The following is a 20939-nucleotide window of genomic DNA, read 5'->3' on the forward strand; positions in this document are numbered from 1 at the left end:
GCAAACACCCCTTCCCTAGTTCCCCATGTCCTGAATGTATTTAGTAAATATTAGATTTGATCAACACTTAAGATAATGTACTGAAAATATAAACATAGTTGTTTTTTTTCTTCAAACCATCATAACTCTGCAAATTGGAATGATTTTATAAAGAGGGCAAAAATTTTACACCTGCCAAAATTCAATTAGAAGGTGATTTTCTAAGTAGGAAAGCTCTTATATATGTGCACAGAATAGCACTGGAATATGTTTTTTTTTTCCCTTTCCTCTGCCTTACTCTTGGGAAAATCTAAAATACACTTGGTGTAACTTAACAACAAAAAAATTGAGATTGCTGTGGCAGACTACAAAAATTTAAATATTCTCATGAATGATACCTGGAGGGATTATTTGTTAAATAATGGAAGCCAACATTTTTAATGCAATTCATGAGCATTTAGGAAAACATTTATGATCTGAAAAAATAGACTGTAAAATTCCTGTGTGGGCTTCTGCAGCCCAGGGATGCAGGAGCATGGGAAGTTGACCTTACCTGACCTCAGCTGGGTGCTCCTTTAGTCAGGAAGTGTTGCCAGGAGCTGTCTCCTGCTGTGCCCCCCTGTTCTGGTCCAGTGTCCATGTACAGCCAGGTAGTGGTGGGAAGGTGAGAAAAGCAACTTTACCTGTAACAGCAGCTCCAAAGTGCTTCTGTGGGACCTGAGGGGAGCCTGACCTGGCTGCTAGATCACAATGCTGCTCCAGTGTTTCAAGAATATTTTGAACTTTTGGAAGTGAGCGATAAAGATCCCAGTTGGTTTTTAATGCTGGGAAAAAAAAAAAAAATTTGAGTTCCAGGTATTACTCCTACAGCATTCAAAGTGTATGATGACCAGTAATTATTTTTCAGCCTCCTTTACCACCACCCACTGTCTAGTTCTTTGCAATGTTTCATTGCCTTTATTTCTATTCTTTCAATATATTCATACAATTAGAATACAGCAGCTCATTAGTGCCTGCCTCTAGCACGGGTGCCCCTTTCTAGATGAGCTAGGAAGTTACAAACAACAATGAAATGCTCATTTGAAGGGGAAACAGAGCACACTGAAATTATTTCAGCTCTGTAAAGCATGAAGGCACAGAAAAATAAGCTGATTTCTGCTACAAATCTTATTGTTTGTTCCCTATTTCATATCTTTTAATAATGCTTGAACAGTTCTGCTTGCAAACATGTACAATCACAGTGAATCTTCTTTTATTTCCTATATTTTTTCCCTAAATAAATTTTCTCTACCTTCAAACACGTCTCTTTGTTCTCACTGCTCTAGAATTCTTTCATCCTCTTCTCAAAAGCTTCTGAATATGACACACAGACTCACTTGAAAAGAATGCAGAAGAGGAATGCAGGGTGGGGAGCTGGAGGTATGGAGCAGCACACGAGTACAGACAACAGGACACTTCCACTGCAACACAGGCTGAGGGGGCCTGTAAGAGAAATCCCAAATTCATTATGGCATAGGAAAAAGTAAATAGAGGTGATAAAGGAACCAAGTTTCTTATCTGTTTTCATTTTCTGACAAGAACCTGGCAGCTCAAAACAAATGCACAAAGCTGAGAAGCTGTGGAATGTCCTTCCACAGGATGTTGTGGATATGGGATTGTAAATGGGTTCAAAAGGTAATTGGACAAATTTATGAAGGAAAATTCCATGCAAGAGAATGAAATCCAGAGAAATAAGACAGTTCTTTCCCAGGAAGTCTGTAAGCTGCAAATGGGGATGGGAGTTTGGAGTTTGAGTTTGGAGAAGCCGGTGCTGTTGGTGCCTCCGTGCTCTGGGCTGGAGCCAGAGCAGCCTAAGGGACCTGCTGCATTTGGGGCTGACCTGCCAGGCTGCTGCCATCCTGTAACCACTTCTGTCCTCTCTGGGGCTCTCCTTGGGCTATCCATGATCCTTTTGATCTTCTTCTCAGCATTTTTGATATTTGGCCCTTTGCTAAATCTGCAGTTTGTTACCTCTGCTGTTTCAAATGTCAGCAGCTGAATTGCATCCTCCCTTCAAGTCCATAATTTATCCTGCACAGATGGAACATTCCTGCTTTTCCATGGAACTTGATTCCTCCATCCTGAAATTTGTGTCTAGGAGTAAAATGTTTGCAAAAGTAACTTGCTGCTTCAGCTTTGGAATTTGGAAAGCCAGTCTGGAATATTATTCTGAACTAACATATAAAATCATTTTCCAGAGGAGCATTGCAGAGATTGCTCTGTAGCTCTGGTAACTGTGTTATTGAAGTGTGACACTCACTGAGGTCACCTCACCCTGGGCAGTTGCTTTAGCACACTGAACCGTGTTCCTTTGGCCCTGTCTCTGCACCAGCCTGGCAAATCCTGTTCCCCAGCAGTTCTTACCTGTGATCAAAGATTCCACCCTTACTGCTAGCTGCTGTTTCTCCTTTATGCATTCCCTGTTTGTCAGCTGTTGGCTTTCAGCTGTGGATGTTCTCAAGTGTCACCATTTGCATTACTCTTCTGATAGCCCTTTACTACCCTCTTTAGATTTTGCCTCATTTTTCTTCAACTGCAGGTTTCAAACAGCCACTTTCCTCTGGCAAGTGAGTTTAGAATCAAAGCTTCTCAGAGTGTCCCTTTCCATGACAATACTTATCAATGCAAGTGCATAACTCTTACAATGATCTTGATTCTAAATTATAGTATCTTTTTTTTTTTTCTTTCTTTTTTTTTTTCTTTTTTAGCAAATGCCCTGCCCTTGTAGAGATGAGGCTGCAGCAAGGTCTCTTCTGTGTCTAATGACAAGCCAGAACCAGAGCAATACTTGCAGGGTATTGTCCTCTGTCCTTGCCTGTTTCCCATTGCTCAGCACCAATTGTTTCCAGTTGCAGCTGTTTTATGCAGCTGCCAAAACCACTAATGCCCAACCTGTCTCCAGGAAGAAAGAGTTTGAAGAAATAATCTCCCTTTTCCTGAGTGTTTTGAAGGATGGCAGTGCTTTGGGTTATGATGTAGTTACCCAGTGGTGCAGTGGGTAAGTGCTTGGTGCTGAGCAGTGCAATGCTATGTATGCAGCTCAGGCAAGAGAATTTCACATAACTGGGGAAAAAAATCTGGAAGCACTCAACACTTGCTGAATTTTGTGCTATTTAAATGCATACTCTGTATCTTAATACTTCAGAAATATTAAGTGCTACTTGAAGTTCCCTATTACAACTCTAGTTGTTTTCCATCAGTATTTTTAAACTGCAGTCAGAGCGAGGGAAAATGCCTTAAGTGCTTGAGGGAGGGCAATAGCTCAGGCAGGAATCACAGAGGTTCTTTCCCATGCCCTCAGGCCTGTGCAGGGAGCACTGCTGTCACCCAGTGCTGATTGCCTTAAGGAGGCTTTTCAGCAAATAGTCCTGGTTCTGTTCAACTTGTCAGTGTTCGCTCAGGTTTTATATTCAGCACACTGTATGTTCTGGCCCATCTTAAACTCTTATTCCTGGCCCTTTCACTGAGCTCCATCTCTGACCTTCTCTCTCACCTTCACTTGTTGCCTGTTTTTGCCTTCTGGCTATTTCAACCAATTCAGTTCACTTTCTGATGTAGTTTCTTCCTTTAGATTTACATAGTATATGAGTGCCTTGCTTATTGCAAGGTCAAATGGTGCTTCACTGAGAAGTCAAAATGTGTGGATTGGCTCTTGTCACAAGCTTAATTTAACCATCATTTATGTTCCTGGAAGTATTCCATTTTCGATCCATTTCATTTATCTTAATACCTGCTTTTAAGCAAAACTTTGACAAATGACAGCAATATGGGAAGATATTTTAGCACAGTCTTTTGAAAATCACTTTCCTAATATGTGAATTCTCGTCCAGACCAGACTTAAAATAATAGCGTTACAAAATGTCAAACCCGATAAAACTATTAAAAAAAGAGCAGGAACTTTGACTAATGGCCCATGTATATGGCTTAACATTTAAGTAAAGATTGCATTTCTGACTTGAGCGATGAGAAGAATTCAGCTAAAGCATTTCTCTCCAGCTTCCTGCTGAAGTGAGTTTTCTTTGTCTGGCTGTAGCTGTGGGAAGAGCTCAGTGCCACACATCTCTGGAATTTTCCAGCTTTGTCTGGGATGCTGTTCCTGCCCTGCCTGTGGCCACCAGCCCTCTGGGCTCCAGTTTGTTCATGCTGAGCTGGCTTCCTGGGCTGAATCCTTGTGTTTTGGGAGGGGTGGTGTTTGACAGGCCAGGGGGATGGCAGGGTCAGTCTGACAGAGCCTTGCAGATCACTGCTCCTGACTGAGATACAGAATTGAGGGTCAGGGCTGGTTCCTCTGCCTCGGACCAGGACAGAAGCTGTGGGTGCATCCCCAGGACAGGGGTGCAGTGACCATCCCCAGCCCTTTGGAAGTGCTGTGCCCAGGGGTTAGTGCAGGGCTGCCATTCGTCCTGCTGGCTTTATCCTGGGGCAGAATTCTGCCTGTGTGATGCCTGAAGCTGCTCAGCAGGCTCTCAGCAGCCTCTGCTCTCAGGAGCTTCACGCTGGAGGAGCAGGTTGCAGGGGGAGAATGCCCTGCACACGTGCAATGTGCCACTTTTTCCTGTAGCCCCAGTTCAGTGAGATTTGCTGATAAGCTCTGCCCTACATCTACATCGGGTGTTTGCTCCTGTGGGGGGAGTATTTGAGGCTGGCAGGCACAGTTTTCATGTTAGAATTGTTTGGATGCAGGCCTGCACTTGGAGGCCATGCATCCACTGCCATTTCACAGCTTTATTTGTTGAATGGAAACCAGGGAATTGGCATCACATATTCAAGAGCAAGAAAAATGCCATTAACAGCAGGGTGTAATTTTTTTTTATGGTCCCAAGCCTTCTTTTGTTTGCAATTTTAGCTTAATATATTCATGATACCTAGAAACAGGGGTATGCATTGAGATGGGGGTTTGAAATTGCTTTTGTGGTTGTTTCTGACTTATATAAATGTATATATTCTGTAAAGACCAAAAGTGACTGGAAAAGAGGATTTGGAAGAGTTCATTCATCAAAATGATATTTTTTTTGCAATACATTGGAAGGGGGAGGAAGAGAAATTTCAAGCTCATTCTCTCAGACTTTGGTTTTGTTCAGCTTTCTTGCTTTCACAAGATGTCTTATTTTTACCAAAATTTCTAATAAGCCACTGGAGTGAAGTATGTGCTAACAAAAGTAATGTTAAGTGTTTCAATAAAAATCTCTCCTGCTAGTTGATCACAGAAGCATATAAACTCTGTGGTTATTCCATTGTTTCTCCTGAGAGATTCCAGGACATTTTTCAAGAGCAGATCTACTTTTTTTTTATACTATTCATTGAAATATATGGATTTCTTTAAATATTTTCAGGTCTGTGTTTTTAATTTTTTATTTGCATATAAAATTTATAAAGTTAGATTATGATAATGCTGTTCCCAGTGTTTCTGAAAATACTTTTAAAGTCTGCCTTGCATGATCTGTCAACTCAAATTATTACATTTGCATCCTTTTTTCTAGAGCCTGTGCAATTAAAACCACTTAAATTGAGTTTTATGATAAAGTTCAAGGGAGAAGATAAGCCACTTTGTTCATGGCAGTTTTGAAATCCTGCTTAATACTTTTATTTACACTCAAAGATGTTCTATTTGGATTGAAAGGAAAGTGTGGGAAGAAAATGCTAAATCCCAGTGCAGAAGTCTTGTCAGAATGCTTGAGAAACTTGAAATGGTCTTGTTTAGTTAAAAAGGAATTAGGAATTTGCTTGGGGAAGGCGTGGGCTGGAGGATGTACAAAACAGAATCAGAAGGTCAGGGGAGATGGGAGCAGGGCTGGGATGTGACTGAGAGCTACAGGCAGTTCAGTGCACACCTGGACAAAGTTATTTCCAGCATGAGGAGATTTGAAAACATCCAGTTCATGTCAGATTCTTCAAATTTGCACATGTACAAACATTATTTGGTGGCAGTTGAATATTGTCTGTAGTTACTTGTTACCTTTTACATAGCAGCAACATAAGAAAGAAATAAATTTTTTGTATTAATCTAAACTGGAAGGTAGGAGGGGTGTTCCTCGAGGATTTTGTGTTCATACTTGATGTGAATTTTCTTTATTAAAAATGTTTTATGAGAAGATTTGGAGAAATGTGGAAGAGAATTCTCTGTTAATCCCCAAAAGTGAAGGCTGTGCCATTCTTCTGCAACGAGGTGAATGCTTCTGCAGAAAAAATTTGGAGAAGAAAAATACCCAACCCAATGAAAGGCCCAGGATTTGTGCCATTTTCCATCAGTGCTGACGTGCCCTGTGCTGCAGCAGGAGCTGTCCCATCAGCAGGGACAGCTTGGTGGCAGCAGGGCTATCTGGACACTCCAGGGAACAAAGATCTTGTGGGAGGCTTACAGAGAAAGGTGGGAACTTCAGCAGCACCATGCACATGCTAGTGGAGGGGATTGCAAAGCATGTTCTAGTCAAAAACTCAAAATATTTGTATCATGTCTAGAGAAAAAAATTCCAACTCTACTACTTCACTTCAAGATTACTCCTTCCCTTAGCACTCCCCCCACTTATCTTTTGCCAAGAGCCCCTGTCAATATTTCTGTGCATTTCTCTTGTTCCTGTCAGTAATAATGGTGAGCCTGAAACTCTTCTGCAGTGGCAACTTGCAGTACTTCAGTAAATTGTGGCTTTTGCCAGATAAATCGAGTTGGTAACATTTTTATTGATCTCCAAAACCCTTATTTATCTCTCTTTTAAAAAAAAAAAAAAAAAAAAAGAAATATACATATATATATATATATTCCAGCTTCCATTCTTCTTTCCCTTCAATCTGTAAAGAACAGCATATGATGTGGTTTCTGTGTTGATTTTCAAGATAATTTTTAGTCTGTCAAAGGCCTTCTGTCTCAACAACTTTGAAACAAAGATTTTTTTGAATAGACGAGAGTGCAGCTGCCAGATGAACCAACACAAGGAGCTGGAAGGGGAGGAAGGATCTTGCAGATGGTTCTAATAAAACTGGGCAAACAGCAAACAGGGGCGGGGGAGAGTGGGCTGAAATGCAAATTGCAATCCCAGTGCAAGTTTTGGGGTTTGTTTGTGAGAGAAAGTTGCATAAAGAGTCCTTTGAGGGTTTGGGACTGGGGGCAGTTTATTGTTGCTCTCAATTTTCCTTCTCCCTGTGTCCATGCTGCTACCTGTGTGGTTGTGCCAAGAGCCCTCCTGGAAAGCCGCATTCAGCTGCTCATAGAGCCTTTGTGAATGTGAAATACCAATAACAGTCTAGGTTTGCAGTAGTTGTTGAGAGAAGAAATTGTGCTTTTTTGGAGCACCGAGCAGTAAAAATGGAGCAGAGGCTTGTGTTGCTTCATTGTTGCTGCCTGCTATCCCACAGCCAAAATTGATTTTTGGCCAAGCCTTGATAATCCCTGTGCTTGAAGTTTGTGCTGCATGATTCATTCATAAGGATGGTGGGTGACTAGTTGTAATTTCTGTCCTTTCTGCTAATTTTATCCTCTTCTTAGATGTTATTGGGCCTGTTACATTAGGCCAACAATTAATGAATAAAAATTGCAGTAGGAGAGATGCAGCTGAGGGCTTGGATAGCCTCTGATGGCCTCAAATTCCATCACCGCTTCTTGACATGATAATTTGGGGTTCTTTGGTGCTTCTTCAGGCCAGGAAATCTTATTCACACCTCATTTCCAAAGCCAAAACAATTAAGTCTTTATTTTTTTTCTTCCTCTTACTAATCTTTCCCATCTTCAATGAAAGGAAGAGTGTTTGAGAGCACACAGGCTTTCAGCTCACACGGCAGCCCTTGGGGATGTGCCTTCATCTCGCTGTGTCAAAAGCTTTTCAAATCAGTAGTTGTGGAGTAGCAAATCCTTCAAACGCATGAGTAACAGATACTTGTTTTATTTAAGAGTCCTTAAGCATGAGCAAGTCATTAAGCACTTCCTTTCTCCCCATGAATCAGTTCTATTTTAAACAGTCATCATGTATTTAATATTTTTTAGAAGTATCAGAAGTTTTGACTTTTAAACTTTTTGGAGTCTCTTGTGTACCTCCATGAATTTGTATTAAAAACACATCTGTCAAGGGCTGCACATTCCCTGCACTGCTGCATTCCCTTTTTTGTCTCCTTCAGGAGTGGATATATTCTGTGTGCAGCACTTCTTTGTCAAGGAGACAGTTTGGAAGTGATGAAGTTATTACTCTGAAAGCAGAGCACATCTCTCCATTGCTGCTCAGTGGCTGGGTGATGCCACCTCACAATGTCACCACCTGAGTGGCCTCCCAGGAGCTCAGCAGCAGCCCCCAAAACGTCCCTCATGCTGCCAGGGCTGGCAATTCCTGCAGTGTGCTCTGTGCCAGGGGACAAAGCTGAATGCACTGGGGGCTGTGGAATTCCACTGGAGGGGATCCCATGGTCCATTGGAATGCTTTGGGTGTGGATACTGACCCTGTGATGCTGTCATTGCTCTGCTGAGTCAGTCCATTTGGACAGAATCTCTTTCCCCTCTCCTTACTGTATCATGCAAAAAGGATAACAAACATAAATATTTATAATTAGTATTTTTGCAGGGATTTGTGTCCAAGATACAACATGCTGAGACATTAAATAGAACAAGTGTTGCCAGAATCATACCAGCTTGGCAAATCTGACAGCCAGCTGAAGGCAGGGACGAGGTTTTGTGATAAAATCAGCCTGTGGACTGAATTTTAGCATCACCAGTTGTTCCCAGCTCGGGAAGAGTTCACTTGCAATCAACATGAATAGGAAAATCCTTTCCCAAATGCTTCTTTTGTTTCCTTGTGGATTTGTTCCTTGTTTTCCTCCTTACACAGTCAGTCAGAATTCAGCTGAGGGGTTGGAAGCAGCCTTGCTGTTCCTGATCTTGGGAGGAGGTGCCCCTTTACCCTCAGGCTGGGGAGCTGCTGAGAGCAGAGATTGCAGGGATGGTTTGTGATTCACTGCTGGAGCATCCCTGCCCTTTGTGCTCCAGGACAGCAGAGGGACCGAGTCACTGCAGCTCTTTCCATCCCGAGCTTCTCCTGCCCCAGCCTCTGCAGAAATCCAGGGGAGAATGGAGAGGGGCTCATCTGCAGCCTCATTGTCTCCATCTGTCTGAATTGCCTCTTTGGAGCAGCACTAAAAGGATTGCACATCATCTTCATCAATTAGCTTCAAATGCTTTAAATTAATCTGTAGTGCCAAAGTGAATATGAAGTGGCTTGAGTCCTTTCTTTGTGAGTGGTAGATTGTGGTTTTAAGTGCCTGTGCTGCTTGTGAGCACAATGACAACTGTATCTGTGATCTCTGTGCCACCTGTTGCCTTAGCTACCATTTAATGTGCAATGTGCTGATGTTGGAGATAAAATGTTTTCTGTGGTACCTATAAAACACCTCAGTGATCCTGATGAGCCACAGGAACACCAGATTTATATCCAGCTGTGGCAGTGATCCCTGCTATCTCCAGCTGTGCCAGAGCTGTTGGAGTGCAGCTCCACAAGCCAAGGCAAAGGGCAAGGAGAGCCCTTTGTACTGCTGGGCAAAGTCTGCAGAATTTTAGAACAGAAGTACAAACACCTGCATGCAGCTAAAATTTAAAAATGTGTGTAACTGTTGATTTCTTATTGTATAGACACAGTTCTGGCAATGTTTCCTGGTCTGGTGTTCCCTATAGAGATGTGCCCAAAGGTGCTCACAATTTCGGAACAAAATTACAGGCTGGTGGGCACTAAAGGAGGAGAAATCCATCCCCCCTCCTCCCCTGGCCAGCTCCTTGAACTGCAGCATCCTGCCTGAATCCACAAAGTTCCCAGTCTCTTGTTCTTCTAGCCAGAAAGAAATACATTTTGGAAGGGGTTAAAATTTTGCACAAACACATCTCTCTGTGCAGAGACTTTAAATAATCTTTCAGTGCAGCCATTCCAGGCCATGAAGTGTTGGCTGATTTTTCTTCAGGGCTATATTCTCTATTTCAAAGAACTTGACAATATACAAAGAAAAATTTTGCTGCTGTGTGAGATTCTCAAAACTAGGAAGGATTGTGGTGTTCCCTCAACATCAGCTCAGTTCTCATTCCTTTTCTTCTCCTGCATCCTGTTTCTGGTTAATCCCATCTGCAAAAGCAAATTGGTTGATAACACTCAGATTGGTTGGGTTAGGAGAAGATTCAGTCTTCTCCATCCAGAGTTAAGCTTTTGACTCATCTCTAATATCTCTGTTTAGACAATGAGCCACAAGTTGAAGGCTGATTTAGTGGCTGTTCCCCTACCTGCCTTCAGTGGAGGGTACTCACCCTGTTCATTAAGTCCATTTTCAAGCAGCCATTTGTGTTTTCTCTTAGGATGGTTCTTATTCATCTCACTTGTAGCTACTCTTCCTTTCAAATGTCCTAAAAAGTCCTTTTGTGATGATAATGTTGTCAAGGTCCTGGTTGTGCTGCTTAGCCTGTGCCCTCAGCAGGCTGTGTTTGCTTTGCACAGAAGTTTAAGTGCTCTGCTCCTTGTTATATGTGGCTTCCTTATACAAATAATTTGTGTTTGCTTTCTTTCTGCCAACTTTGTCACCCACAAACCTGTTCACACTTGAAGTCACAAGAAGCAGAATATTAGAGGTGGGAAAAAACCAACCCCACAAACAAAACCCCAGAAGAACTGGACAGTGCTGTCTTCCTGAAAACCTCCCAAGAGCTCTGCTCCTTTGCCCAGGAAAAGTCCTTCATCCTCCCAGTAGGTTCTAGAGGCTGTTCCTCAGCCTGGGCCTCCATCTCCTCCTCATTGCAAAGCTGCAGCATGGCTCTTGGGCAGGAGAATTAAAGCAGCAGTGTGCTGCTGGGGCATGGAAGAGAAATGGGAACATCAAGGACCAAAGTCTGGGTGCCAGCCATGCAGGCAGAATTCAAGTGTCTTTTTACACAGCTCCTGTTATATGTCAGATGGCAGGAGGTCACTCAAGGAATTATTTACAATAAATCAGATTTGAAATTTGTTTAAAATAATCTTCTTGTCTGTCTTTCACAGAAAATGTTGCTGCCCTGACCTGCTGTCATGAGGAGAAGGGGATGAAGCAAATTTGTCCAGAGAAGTCAGAAATTTTGAAATTTTCAGCAGGATTTGCCAGTGCCTGCAGGAGGTTTTGCCAAGCCAGCCATTGACATGAGAATGGATTCAATGCCTCAGACTTAAGTGGTAACTCATTTTTCTGTCTCATTTTTCTTATTTCCAATGCAGTACCATAGGATCATTTGGATAATAGATGATGTTGTTTTACTACTACCAGAGTTTCAATAGAGGAATCTTACAAGAGCCAATTGTGATTTTGTGAGCTTCATTCATTAGCAAAACGTTGGAAGTTTGTTGCTTGTTCAGTTGGAAGTTGGTGCTTTGTTCAGTAGTTGAAATTTCTTCCTGTGGGTTCTTCCCATGTCTCCATCATTGAAAAACAGAAAGATTTTGCTGTTTCTCCATTACTGTCTCCCTACCCCATGCCCAGCAAACTGCAGTTTGGAACAGGTTGCAGAAGCAGCTCTGTCCCTGGTTTTTGTTATATTTTAAGTACTTTGTGTGACTCCTGGAACATGTGAAAAGACACACTTATATGGCACACTAAGAAATTTGTTCTTTTCTGCTGATGTTCAGTATTTCTTCAAAAATCTTTTTCCATTTTCTTCTTTTCTTTGCTCTTCTTATTTGCTTATCTTTTTCTCTACCATTCATAGCTGGGTATTAAACATCTGAAATACTTCTATGCCTGTCTTCCTAAGGTCAGTTTACTAGTCAGGAATAGAAAACTGTGCTACTTTTTCAAGTAAAATTGGGAGCAGAAAGAGCCCCAGCTCTGTCTTGCTGTCCCATTTTGGGCTTTGTACCTTTGTAATGATGTAGAACTGGCCACTAAAAACAGCAGCTTTTAGAAGGGTAGAGGGGAATTACCACATCTTTAACACCACACCAAGATGATGTTTCCATGTCTTTTGAGCAAGAGAGTGAACAGAGGTGTTTGTGCTCTCCTCAGAGCCTCCCTAAACCCCAGCACAATCGAATCTGCCTTAGTTTGAAGACTGTAATGTAACTGCATATATCAAAAATGACATCTCCCCACGTTTCTTTCATTTGTCATGAATAAAACAAAGGGAATCTGTTATGTGCTGTGGTTTTGTTTGAAATGCTTCTTTCTTATTCTACCCTCTGTTTTCTAGAGGAAGAGTGAACAGATCTGACAGTAGTTCTATGTGAGTGATGGTAGAAAAATTAGACCTGCATTTCTGAACCTCACAAATATACCTGTTCTTATTTACCAGCCCAGGTGAAGTATTCATTCCACCCCTGTGTTAGAACTTCAGTGGGAGAACAGTCAGTGCCCCAGAAGGATTCTGTCCTAATTTCTGTGAGGTTAAGGGTGGGATTTCAGAAAATGGTCAGCACTAATATAGCAGTTCTGTCTGAAATCCACACTGAGGCTCCTTGTGTGAGAGCACAGTCAGGCCAGCACTTAGGAGCCTCCCAACCAAGAGCTGAGAGCTCAGCCAGTGCATCAGGTGCTCAGGAGGCTGCCAGGTTCTTCCCTCACTGAGTTGCCATCTTTAGGAGTTTGGTTTGTTGCCAGAGTCATTTCTATACTGTGTCAGTGTCTTCTGCTGCATTGGCAGGAAGGGAGGGCTTGCAGATTCCATCTGTCTGCAGTGGTGACAAGTGAAGCTCAAAAAGAACTTAAAAGAAAAGTGTTTTCCTTCTTTCAAGTTTTCAGATTTCCTATGCTCTTCTTAATGCCTTTTCTCTGTTGTTCCCTTAGCCCTGCAGTCCTTTCTCTTTGAAGGTGTGCACAGATCCTTGGATCTGATTCACTCACGTGTCTAATGGGAACAAGAACAAGACAGTTCTAGCTCTCATGTCTGTTCTGCAAGAGTTTTGGAGCTGGAGCACTTCAGTGGGGTGTTTGGTTTCTGTAGGGCACTTTAGAGCCAGAAATAGGAGCAGCACAAGTTACAAAGCAGTCCTAGTCACAAGCTCTTGCCCATTCTTACTGAGGAAAATGCACCCCCTTGGCTTGTCTGTATGCAGGAGGTCAGGAAAGGATAAAAACAGGTTGTAACCACCATTGTTAGAGGAGGCAAACTGGAAGGTGATGTTTTGTCTGTTCCCTTGTACATCCCTGCCTGGCAGACCAACTTCTTCATGCATCCAGCCTTTGACAAAACAGCACCAGCTGTGAATCTGCCAGGGACAAGGACCTCAGCTGAGGAAGTAGGTTCCCATAATTGTTCCTGCCTTCAAATTACTGTTATTTAGCTGATAAAAGTGACAATCGGAGGCCCAGGAACAGGGAGAACAATGCTATGGGATGGATTCCTCTGCTGGCACAGGAAGAGGTGTTTGTAGATGAGGGAGGTGCAGGGTGGGATGAGGCCTGGGAAGAGGCAGGGGTTGCTCTGGGCAGATAGATCTCCTTCCTGCTGGCCTAGGTGGAAACTGATTGAGTGCACATATTCTTTCTGTCTCTGAGAACAGCTGGAGGATGTTGCCTGGGAGGTGCTCTTGGCTCGAGGATTTTAAATGGGAGGGTTTTCTCTCAGCTTGAGAACACATTTTTTCCGCTTGACTCACTGACTGAAATCTGAATGAGTGATAAAATTTCTAAAAGTAATGTTGAATTGGTTGGAATAATAAAAAGTGCATTTATCACCAGGAAGGAAGAGAAAATAAGGGGAAAGATTCAATGAAGAGGAAGTCACCACCTTCCCAGTAACAATGGGAGGCTGTGGGCAGCTCACACACCTCAGCCTGCTGGCTCTGCAGGCACTCAGCAAGCTGCCATCACAGAGGATTCTTCTGAGACCCCTCCCAGGCTCCTGTCCCACACACAGGACCCACACACATTCCATGGGATGCTTTCCATTGAAAGGCTGCACCAGGAACGTGTTTGCAGAGATTCCCCCCATCCAGAGCACGAGGCTGTGTGTGCATGAAGGGAGACTGCCCAGTGACTCCTGCAGAGCCCCTTTTTTTCCAGGAATAACACCAGCCTTTGTTGCTTCTCTTTGGCTTGGCACATGGAACAAGGAAGGAGCAGAAAATGCTGGCACTGAGGGGGAGCTCATTGAGGTCCATGTGAACTGGAGATAAAGCGAGGTATCTGCAGGGGCAGGCAGGGGCTACAGGCTTAGATGGATTAATAGGATAATAGCCATAATAACAGCTTTAAATGATCTTACACTTCTGCAGTGCACTTCCTTTGTGCATTCCTGAACAGTTTTGCTGGCCCCACGTGCTGTATCAGTTTCTGAAGCACTGGGCACAGACCAGAGCTGGGTGTGCTCCCCGTGCAGAACAGGCACTGCTTCCCTCTCAGGGAAAACCAGGGAACACACAATCACAGGTGTACAAAAGAAAGATGCCAAATTGAGGATATTTATCTCAAAAGAAGCTGAAGATACTGAAGTCAGGATGTGTTTGAGTTGGGAGTTAAGGAAAAAAGACTTTTTTCCTTCCAGAGACACAGCTTGTTCATTTGTCAGGTTCAACCAGGCTTTTCCAGCTGAGGTTTTAATGTCTGAAGGCTGATTCAAGATGGAAACATTGACAGACTAAGCAACAATAACTTAATAACATTTATTCCATGTCCCTGTATGCACTTCTTTCCAGAGGGCAGTTGAGATTTTTCATGCTTGCCATAGTCTCTCTTTTTGCTTAGACTTATCTTTGAAATGTGCCCATCACAGGTGTGTTAAAAATTCTGTCCTTGGCAGTTTAGCTGATAGAAGGCAGCTGATGCTGTGTTTGCTGATTTCATGCTGCTGTGAGGGCTGGAAATTTCAAACAAACAGGACAAAATGGAAAAATCACCTTGTAAGTGTGTGGGGCTCCTGCTCTTCATTTTGGCCATGCTCCTGTGAGTTCCATCCAAGCAGTTCTGCTGTGCTGGGGTCTTGTGGCTGCTTTTGTGATGGGATGGCAGATTGCTCATTGCAGGAGCAGAGAATTTTCAGTGGCAGATTGCTCATTGCAGGAGGAGGGAATTTTCAGTGCTTGGGAGCTGAGAGGCCTTGCTCATGGTGAGGTCTTTTCCTTTGCTCAATATTTGTAACAAATTCAGTTTCCCTGAATTTCCATCATGTGAAACTTATGTATTTTACTCTGTCATTTCTTTTATCAGCTGCTCAGTTGGTGATAATTACATTGTATTTTTCATGCTGGGTCCTTTCATTTTTCTCTAGTCTATTATTATGTAATGTGGCCTTGGCAAGAAACACATTCCCATTCTTCCAAACAAAAAAAAAAAATTCCCAAAGCAAAAAAAAAAACAAACCTGCATAGAGTTCAGATCCTGCTAATTAAGAAAACTATGAACTTCTAGGTGAAAAAGATAATTAACACCAGGTTTGAGCCAGCTGCAAGCAATAGTCATTTCCCTGGGATGCAGGTAGTGCCACTGCCCCCAGTTTCTGGGCACTGTTGGCTTCCCTTGGGTCAGCACCCACCTCATCCAGGGAGTTGCTGCAGCAACACTTCTTCTGCCCCCTTTAACACAAAATAATTGGAGCTTTGGAGGCTTCTCAGAATCAAAAGGTTTCTTCAATTTATCCAGAAGTAACATTTCCTCTCAAAAGTCCATTTCCCTGGAGTTGGACTAGGTGACCTCCAGAGGCCCCTTCAACCCTAATGGTTCTGTGATTCCTTAACTGTCCCCAGGATAAGTGGGAAAATGCACTCAGAGCCAGCTGCTGATGGTGCACAGTCTTTCTTCCTTTGTTCTTCCAAAGAGGAGTTCTTTCAGCCCAATCATCACTATCTTCAACATGAACATTAGCATATCTATATTTTAAGCAGAAATACTTCACAGGCAAAGAGGAAGGGCTTTAAAGAGACTTCAAAATATTTCCAAAAATACCTGCCTTGCTTTCTTTTCAGCCTTGTCTTATGTATCATTCTCTATATGAGTTAACCTACTTTTTTTGCTAAGCTTTTATTTTTGTTCTGTTGCTTTCCATTTCTGGTGATATAAATTCTGTGTATTCTCTTGGGGAAAACTGCAGGTTACACTTTAACTGGCACTGTGGTGGCAGTGCTTTGTGATTTACATTACAGTGGCATTCCAAAGATATTTCACAAAATTCAGACTTTTCCTTCTGAAGGTAGGCCATGTGCAAACATAACTGGGATTGTTTCCTTTTCCATTACTAGATAAGAAGGTTTGAGGACAAATAAAATACAAAACTAAAAGAATCCCCAGTCCAGATTCTTTAGATTCCTGCCTCCCCACCCAGATTTTTGGAGAGCACTGCAGGCTGCTGAGATGGATGTTGGTTATCTGCTGTATAGCCCTACCCAAGATCTAACAATTTCTGATTAATTTTGTTTCTCTTTTACTGTGCTGTATTGCTGTTCTTATGAATCTCTTTACCAGGTTAAAGTATTTCCAATTTTTCACAGTGATTTCTTGAATTAGTAACTAGGAATAAAAGTACCACTTGATGACAAGTAGTGACACCTTGTTTTCTCCTATCAGTGCAGCTATAAAGCAGTCAGAGGGATTGAATCTGTCCCAAAACCTGTCTTCAGGGAAAGCACTGCTGAAAATGGAACTAAGACAGACAACTTTCTCTTGTTGGAACTGACTTCCTCTTTCAGTTATTTTGCTGAAAGCACAGTTCATGTACCTCACAATCTAAACATGTATTTTTCCATGCAGGAGGAGGAGTGCATCAGCAGTTCTGATGTCTTACAGACATTTCAGACTTCTTGAGCACTGTCTCTGCTGTCCCCTCCTGTAATAGTTCCAGGTATATGCACTGGCAGTCCAATCAGGATATTTGATTTTCAGCACAGAACTGTTTGCTTTCATCCATATAAAGCTTACTGAGTAGGATACACAAACCCACCAATTTCAAGATGCCATCCTATGAGAAATAAACAGGTATTACTCCAGTAATGCCCACTGGAACAGTTGGGGTGTATTTTATTACATCAGTGTTGTAGTTTCAGTGTATTTAGGTTTAAGGCTTTAAGTGAGTGAATTTATAGGTATTAAATGGATCAAAATTTATGAATTTGCCTTGTTAATGTTAGACATTTCTGCTGCAACTAAAGAAAAATGGCACCAAGCTCACTGAAGGAAAAATAGTCCTTGCCTGACTATGACTCTGTGTTACTGATTTTCAAGAGTTTAGCTGATAATATCCATCAAGCTTGATGTTGGTGATGGATACAAAAATTAACCTTGAATATCTGAGTGGTAGTGACATACTTGAGTCTTGCATCAGTCAGTATTCAGTTAATTATCTAAGTATCAGTGCAAAGAGAGCAGGCTCCAGCTGGCTGTAATTAGGGCTGGATTGTTCCATGCCTTCAAGACAATTTTTACATTCATGGGATCTGCAGCTTTCTGTTGTCCTCATTTCCTGCAACATAAAAGCACTTGTGTGTCAAAGAATGAAAGGGGGCAGAGAGTGAGAGAGACTGTGAGGATAAATCTCATTAACATCCCTGACAGTCTGACTGAGAAATAGGCATTACAAGATCTAAATAATTTTTAAAAAAATAAAAATGGAAAACAACCCCCAGGGCCATAGACAGGAAGTGTTATTTAGTTAACTGGAAGACAAGGTGGATCTTTAGAAAGCACAGTGGGTTCTATAAAAGCTGAAATCTGCTCTGCACATTTTGGTCTTAGTAAGAGGCCACCAGCCTGTGCAGGAAGAAGTTGGATGGCACAGGAGGAGTGTGTGTGCCAGAGCAGTGGATGAGGTGCCATGGATCACAGCCCTCTCTGCAATTCAGGCTCTGGGTTTTGCCCTTGTGCTGCTGAGTTACCAGCACTGGCTCCCAGGGATGTCCTGGCTTGGGGAGACACTCCTCAGCTCCCTTCAGCTCTCAGGCCACCATCACCTGTGCAGCCTCTTGTTACCAGCCTCCATTTCAACTCATGAGCAACACTGGCAAGTTTTCAAATTATTCCTCTGTTTAGGGAAGAAACAGCCTTTGCTGTAGTTTGTGTGTAAAATTAGTTGTTGGTATTTCAGTGGGATCCAGTGTGAAGGTCTGTGCCAGGAACTGGGTGGGGAAAGGGCAGTGAGTGAGTGTGTGCCCAAGAAGTTCAGAACAGGATCTGTTCAGGCCATGGTGCTGCACAAAACCTGCTGGAGCCTCCCCTGAGCTTCCTGGGGAGCAGAGGGAGACAGAGGTCAAACAGGGTCCCTGCTGCTCATGGCCTCAGCCTTGTTCCTTTGGCTCAGTGCTGGTGCTCACTGCTCCCTGACCTGCCAGAAATCCACCCTTGCTCTCCACCCACAGGTGCTGCAGTTTGAAAGATGGGGCTGTTCAGAGGTGTCAGGAGAAGTGATGAGGGTACATGAGCATGGCCATCTAATTTTAGCTTACAAATGTCTTACAAGCATAAAGACCTAAAGGAAGTTAACAAAGCCAGAAGTTGATAGGAAAAGGTGTTCAAGTTAATTTCCTTCTTTATTTAGTGTAAATTAAATCTTACCATAGGCAGTAATAGTTGCATGTGCATGTGTGTTTCTGTCCAGGTTGGCTCTATTCAGACAGGTATCCCCAGCAGTGGCTGTGCAGATACCTGAGCTGCATTTAGCAAATGCTTTCCCATGTGGTCATACAACTGAAGTACTGAGCTGTGTCTGAGCCATCATCCTGCAGTGTCCTGGCACTGGGTGAACACAGACAATCTGTGTGTCAGAGCACTTCAGTGGGGCAAGGCTGAAGTGTGGAATGTACACCCTAGAAATTAATTTTATTTTGTATGCCGAAATAAACTTCTGTAAATTTTCTTTTGTGCACTTGATTATTAATAGAGAATTAATGTTTAGCTGCTTTGACAAGAATGCTTTACTTACTGACCTGCTTCTGTGAAAGTTTACATTCTCTGAGTGTAGAATTGAGAATCACAATCTGTTTATTGACTGGAATGAAGTCTCTCAATCCTCAGTATCTCACTAATTTCCTTGAAACTTTCCTATGGCAGCTGTGCAAAAGCAGCTGGGCAGATCAGAAACTGATATGCAGTGTGTATGCACAGACCTGCTTTAGCTCTGGCCATAGAGCAGTCCCTTAGCCATGGTTTGATGTTAGTCATTCAGCCTAGTGAGCAGCTGTGAGCAAGGGCACTTGGTGAGCTGTTCTCTCCCATGACACAATCAGAGAATTGTGAAGGCTGAGAAAGACCCTCATGTGTCCAACCATGAACCCAGCACTGCCAGCTCCACCGCTGAGCCGTGCTCCCAGGTGCCACATCCACATGGCTTTAATCCCCCTAGGGATGGGGACTCTACCACTGCCCTGGGCAGCCTCTGCCAGGGCTGGACCACCCACCCAGGGAACAAATTTTCCTTAATATCCAACCTAAACCTCCCCAGTACTCCATGTTGTTCTTGTTGTGAGGGCCCAACTCTGCCCCCAGGATTTGAGGTGTGCCTCAGCAGTGCCCAGCACAGACAGAGGTCACTGCTGGTCCAGCCCAGGTGCCAGCAGCCTTCCTGCCCACCTGGCACACCTGGGCTCATGTTCAGCTTTCTGCTGGGGAGCTTTCCAGTCCCTCTGCCCCAGCCTGCAGCACTGCAGGGAGTTGTGAGCCAAGGACAGGGCCCAGCTCTTCCCCCTGTTGAATCTTGACAATTGGCCTTGGCACATGGATCTGTCCTGGTCCCTCTGCAGAGCCCTCCTGCCCTCCAGCAGATGAACTCTCCCTCCCCACTTAGCATTGTGTGAGACCTGGCTGAGGGTGCCCTGGGTCCCCTCAGGCCAGCCCTTCTCCTTCCCTGCAGCCTGGGTTAGCACTTAGCCAAGGAAAGAGAGGTACAGGGGAAGAGCCAAATCCTCTCCTCCCCACAGAAGTTCCCATTGCTCAGTTTTGATTTCCAGCAGGGGCCTTTGCTGCAGGGCCCCATAAGCAGCAGTGTTGGGAGCACAGCTGTGCAGTGGCTCTGAGGTTAAACAAAGGAGCAATGGGACTGTGACAGGTTCCATGGTGTTTGCAGGACACACAGCCACAGTCTCCATTTTCATGTCTGTATTGCAGTGGTTTCCAGAAAAACTAAAGATATGTTTTCCAGGAAATTAAGAGAATTCAGTTATGATGACAAAATGTTAAAGGTACAACTTGCAACAAAATTCAGGAGCTCTTCAGAAGCTCCTCCACTCTGTTTTGTAGTTCAGGAGGTGCTGCAGCCCAGGGACCCTGCGTTCCCAACTGCCTCACCTCCTCCAGAAGTTCAAGCCTGTGTCTACATTGCAACTTCAGCATAAGGGATAATGGTTCCTAATTGTTGAGTAGCACATTGAGTGCAGTAAGTGCTGACCTCTCTCTGCAGCACTGTGCACAGAAGGAATGGCTTTCGTGTTGGAGCCCAATTGGAGTAGCTGTAATGCTTCATGCATCATTTTAATGGCACTCTCAAAAAGCCTGGTATCTCACTATGTCATTATCTCAGACTCTGCAGTTGTTGTTTCTTATTTAAATGTCCTATCTCACTTGAGATTTAATGTAATTAGAACCAGCCTGTGGAAAAATCTTTTTCTATTATGTCTTAGCTATTGTTCCAGTCAAGATGGTAAAGCAAATCAAACAGGATATAATGAAAATGATAAAACCATTTGCAAGAGGCAGTTTTCCTGAGGGAAGCAAAAGGCAGCACCACTTTTCATTTTGCCTTGTAATTCTAAACATGGCATGGGTCTGGAGTGACTCCACAGAGACTTGTCCAATACACCTGGGAGCAGAGACAGGTACAGCTGGCAGGAATCTGCCTTGGCTGCTCCAGCAGGGAACCAGAAGCACCACAGCAATGATCTTCCACTGTTACTGCTGCTGTCCCAGCCTCTCACCAGCACTGGCTCTGCTTGCCAGCCAAGGTGTGTGTGGAGCAGCTGGGCCTGCAGTAATGAACATCTTAGATTGTTCTTTTTTCCTCAAGCTGCAGCATCCTGGCTGGGGAGGTG

The 20939-nt window shown here is 43.4% G+C and overlaps 2 protein-coding genes across 9 annotated transcripts in view; one reads left to right on the plus strand and one right to left on the minus strand.

Moving 5' to 3' along the window:
* The window catches only part of HMG20A (high mobility group 20A), a 126679-nt gene that overhangs the window by 73571 nt on the left and 32169 nt on the right, over nucleotides 1-20939 (minus strand). For 5 of the 6 annotated variants that reach the window (XM_056499383.1, XM_056499384.1, XM_056499378.1 and 2 more), the window contains 2 exons: nucleotides 1356-1461; nucleotides 533-803 (listed from right to left, as the gene is read on the minus strand). The exons of the other annotated variant lie outside the window; for it this stretch is intronic. The gene's annotated coding sequence lies outside the window, so the exon portion shown is untranslated. The remainder of the gene's footprint in view (nucleotides 1-532; nucleotides 804-1355; nucleotides 1462-20939) is intronic. 6 annotated transcript variants of the gene reach the window in all.
* The window catches only part of PEAK1 (pseudopodium enriched atypical kinase 1), a 67624-nt gene continuing 51269 nt past the window's right edge, over nucleotides 4585-20939 (plus strand). For all 3 annotated transcript variants that reach the window (XM_056499374.1, XM_056499377.1, XM_056499376.1), the window contains exon 1: nucleotides 4585-11174. The gene's annotated coding sequence lies outside the window, so the exon portion shown is untranslated. The remainder of the gene's footprint in view (nucleotides 11175-20939) is intronic.

Source organism: Oenanthe melanoleuca, chromosome 10 (assembly GCF_029582105.1).
Source record: "Oenanthe melanoleuca isolate GR-GAL-2019-014 chromosome 10, OMel1.0, whole genome shotgun sequence".
NCBI lineage: Eukaryota > Metazoa > Chordata > Aves > Passeriformes > Muscicapidae > Oenanthe > Oenanthe melanoleuca.